This window comes from Micromesistius poutassou (assembly GCF_964030765.1).
Source record: "Micromesistius poutassou genome assembly, chromosome: 9".
NCBI lineage: Eukaryota > Metazoa > Chordata > Actinopteri > Gadiformes > Gadidae > Micromesistius > Micromesistius poutassou.
In genome coordinates this window covers 20,314,914-20,319,665 of record NC_140279.1, presented here as the reverse complement: position 1 = coordinate 20,319,665, position 4,752 = coordinate 20,314,914, and the positions used below count along the sequence as shown (strand labels likewise).

The 4,752-nt window shown below is 48.4% G+C and overlaps 1 pseudogene across 1 annotated transcript; it reads left to right on the top strand.

The window, feature by feature from the left end:
• The first annotated feature begins 640 nt into the window (after positions 1-640).
• Positions 641-1,619, top strand: LOC311353158 (annotated as a pseudogene). Its single transcript has one exon. The product of its transcript is annotated as an uncharacterized misc_RNA (transcript).
• Positions 1,620-4,752: the final 3,133 nt, after the last annotated feature.

The window sequence follows — 4,752 nt, the reverse complement described above, 5'->3', positions numbered from 1 at the left end:
TGCAGTACATGGATGATCTTCTGATATGTTCTCCCACATTGGAACAATGTCATGAGGATTCCATGTCTGTATTACGTAAATTGGAAAAAGGGGGACACAAGGTGTCAGAGAAGAAATTACAGTACTGTCAAACAGAAGTAGAATATCTAGGCAGATTGATAGCACATCAAACTAAGACCATAGCTCCTAGTCAACTAGAGGGGATAAGTAAAGCACCAAAGCCAGAAACAGTTAGACACATGATGACTTTTCTAGGGATGACAGGATTCAGTTCAGATTGAATAGAGGACTATGCTCTGAAAACTGCGTCACTACGAGAAATCATGAAGGATGCAGGGACAACAAACCTACAAGCCCGGCTGGCATGGAATGTAGATGCACCGGCAGCATTTGAAAACATCAAACGTGAAATACAAGGGGCAAGCGCATTGGCAACTCCAGACTACACCAAGCCATTCCTGTTGTATGTAGCAAATAGAAGTCAGGGCTACGTATCGGCAGTGTTAATGCAGAACTTGTGTAGTGGGAGGCGGAGTCACGTGCCGCTCGCCACATTGGTGTCAGAAGTGGGATGGCCCAGCGCACGCAGAAAAAAGGTTTGCGATCGACGGTCGAGCCCAGGGAGCACGCACCCTGCGCTATGGGGGCGCAGCGCCCCCCAGACGGAGAACTGCCAACTGACTACCGCCCCCTGGTGGCAAGGCTGGCGGTGAAGCTGCCCAAGTTCTCCGGGGCTACGCAGCTAGAGCCATACCTGGCCCAGTTCCGTCTGGTTGAGTGGCACTACGGCTGGGGGGCCAGAGAGGCGGTCATCCACCTCGCCCTGGCGTTGGAGGGGACGGCAGCAAGGGTGCTGCTCGACCTGGAGCCAGACGACCAGAGAGACCTTCAGGCCCTGACCAAGGAACTGGAGAGGAGGTTCGGCGAGCCGGTCTTCAGCGACCAGAACCGGGCGTGGCTGACCACTCGCCACCGCCAGGAGGAGGAAAGTCTGGGTGTCTACGCCGCGGATGTCAAGCTGTTGACCCGACGTGGCTACCCGGACTACCCAGCGGCTGTCTGGGAGGACCTGGCGCTCGAGGCCTTCCTGCGGGGACTGGTGCCGGAGCGTCTGCGGCAGCATGTCCGCCTCACCAGGCCACAGACCCTGGACGCGGCCCTGGACGAGGCGGAGCGGGCGGAGGTGGAGTTCTCCAGCTGGACCGACTGTGAGGAGGGTCAGGAGACAGCTGAGCCGCAACCGTGTCGGCAGCTGGGGCTGGTCGAGGACTGCGGGGGGACGGGGCAGCGTTCCACCCATTCTCGTCCCAGCCGCCGGCGACGTCGACGGGCCAGACAGAGGAGGACAGCGGGGGATGGGGTCCCCGAACGGGGCTCCAGCGCCCCCCCTACAGCAGAACCTGGTGGGGGCCCCGATGGCGGTGGTCCCCGACCACACCCCCCGGGCTACTGCTGACCCTGGGGACCTCTGCTGGAGACGGGCTTCTCAACTGGGGAGCAAGGCTGTGCACCAGCACAGGCCGAGGCGGCGACGCCGGCCCCTGGAACACCCGGGTTGGGTGTTCCAGGTGCCGCAAAGCCGCAAAGCACACTGGGACAATGGGTTTAGGACATTTTAGTTTTGTAGCCTAACACCATGAGTGAGAGTGCTGTTCATGTTGGCCAGGTGTGCCGTGTTTTGTGTTCTGGTGTGTGTGTGTTAATAAAGACAACTCCCGTTGCCGAGCGGTGTATGGGGCGCGGGAGTTGATTGATTGCTTAACCTGGGCTCCCGTCTCGTCCTTCCTGTGCCGCTCGCCACAATACTTTGCTCGAATTTTTTCATTTTTATTATTGTTATTATTTTAACGCATGGCATAGCCTACTATACTTCATTCTTGTTCATTCATGCAGCCCTATGGAAAAAAAAATGTTTCCACAATCCACACGCTACTTCTATGCAGTTTCACGCGTATGAATCTTTGACATCATAATATTTAAATCAGGTTAATAGTTTGCATGTTTGTGCTGTGTATAGCCTACGTGAGTGTAAGCATAGGCTATGTTGTAGTTCCGACCTGCCATGGCACATCAAAATAGCAACAACAACTGCGCTATCCGCTATAGACCGTGTTCCACAAAGCCGGTTTTATCACTTACCCAGCTAAGTTAACCCAGGGTTAGCGGCAACCCTAGGTTTTCCGTTCCAAAATGAGCACGGTATGTAAGTTGCTATAGAAACATATGCTGTCAATCAAACCTGGTCGGAGCAGGTTTTGCGCAGGTTAAGTTTGGAAGATAACCCGGTTTTGCTCAGAGTAGGCTATTTAAACCCACGTTTATCGCAGCTTTTACGTGTTCGCCTGTTGATATCGGAGCGCAAATAATTCGTGCAATTCACAGAGAGATTAATTAGACCACGGCTCGACATATTGTCCTTTCCGGATGACTTTTTGCTGGAGAGATATAGTTTTTCACGTGATTCTTTGATATATTTAAATAGCCTTCTCCAACCCTACATTGCAAATGTTACCAATCGTGGATCTGCACTCAGTTCACTACAAACAATTTGCATAGCTTTCCGTTTTTTGCGATGGGTAGCTTTTTGTACAGTGTAGGTCAGGAGATACTGAGCACATAGGCAAAGCTACCGTCTGTCGCTCAGTGCGTCTGTCTTGCGCTGAAGCGGTTGTTGCGTAACTTCATCGTTTTTCCAGGCCATAAACCCACGAGACGCATTAAAATGGAGTTTCACCAACTTGCAGGTCAGCATTATCTACTTTAAGTGTTCCCAAATGGCTCCGAAATTATCCTTGTTGACTTTTCATCTGGGTGTTATATTTCAGGATTTCCTAATGTAATTGGGTGCATTGATGGCACACATCCAATGTGAGCAATACATTTCAACAGGGTGCGTTGGATTATGAACATATCATAGACCTCATATAATTGTTGTGCTTGTGCAAGATAGCTCCTAGGAGATCGAGGGTATCCATGCCTCCCGACGCTCATCACCCTGTACCCTAACCCCGCTCCTGGACCACAGACAACATTTAACCTGGCACACAGCAGAACCCGCGTTAAGATTGAAAATACATTCGGGATATTGAAGTCCAAATGCCTACGTGGACTAAGAGTTTGTCCGAAACGGGCATGCGATGTAATTGTTGTATGCGCCGTCCTCCACAATATAGCCACTCTGCGCAAAGAGATGCCTCCCCCCTTTGACCCGTTCCTCGAGGAGGAACACATTCCGCAAATGTTTGTAAGGGCTGACAAAGGATGCGAGACCACATTTGCAGAAATCATTTCAATAAATAAATAAAAAACACACCAAACACTGTTTTCTTCCATCATTTTTATTCTTTAGTTGCTGAGGGAGGAAAAATAATAATTAGTAGGCCTACCTTGAATAGAATCATACCTTGAATCATTTGCGCCGGAACAAGTGCAGTGTAGTGCAGCAAGTGTAGTGGCGCCTGGTTGCTGCGGGGCAAGATCAGCTTTGCACTGGGTGCAAACTAGCAACGACACATGCGTTGGTGTAGAAAGTCAATTGCGCCGGGCGCAAGATAGGGCCCTTCTTCTGTTTGGTGCACATGTCTAATTTGCATACGTGCACAGGACTGGCTGGTTCCGCTTGGCAAAAAATAGAACATAGGCCTATTTGTGAATAAATGTTTACAATTATGAATACTGGACATGGTGAGCTTAAACACATTTAAATGACCATTAGTGACAATAAAATAGTCTATATATTTTTTTTTCACCCACCGAGGTGAATACCGTCCCATGATTAGAGGACGTGACATGAGTTTCTCCAAATTGGAGTTTTCCTTGTCGGTTGGTGGTGTTGATGATTGTTCCATGGTAAAAAATCCATGTATTTGTATATTTCGCTTTATATTTCATACTATTATATGACTGGTAGAATGGTCATCTGAGATGACCAAGGAGGGAATTGTGACACATTTCAGCGATGCTTCCAGCATTCACACCAATAAAACTTAAAGGGGACATCGTGGTTCAATCTGGACTTCAGGGAGTCAAAGCCAAAGTTCCTTTCCCCCAATTCTTCTCAACCATGGCCGAGATAACCCGAGATAACCCTCACTACGAGTCTTTACTTGTTGTGGAGGCTACCGTCAGACACAGTCTTTATGATTCATAATATCATCAGAGGCATCAGAGGCGCACATAGCTTTTGACTGTGATATCAGATATTATATTATATAGATAAATATATATCATATCATATCATATAATTATTATTATGTAATTAAGCAATAGATCACGACAGGCTGTGGTATACGGTCATTATACCACAGTTAAGGGGCGTTGTCCGATGGCGACCCCCTTAACTGTGGTTACTGAAGTAACCCCCCCCCACAGAGACTGAAGTGATCTATTGCTTTTATAAAACGGTTACGTATAAGTATGGCGAAATGAAAGTCATAGACACCCTCAATTTTGAAAAAGCGAGAAAGTCGGAAAAGCATTTTTTTTAACGAATACAAAAAAGTAGTCCCTCCTGACTGCCTGCAAAGTGTACGGCGGTTGCTATGCAACACACTGTAGCGTCCTTCAGAGAGAAGGCTAGAGACGGTAGCTCGGTTCGCCGGCAATTTAGCCTACTATCGAGTTCACTCACCGTGTGCCTATTGCTTTACAACATTTCCACCCTCTCCAGCAATCAACATGTTTTTAGGCTTCAGTGAACTATGCTATTGCTTTTATATATAAATAAACAACAGTTAGAGTTAGTCGCGGAGT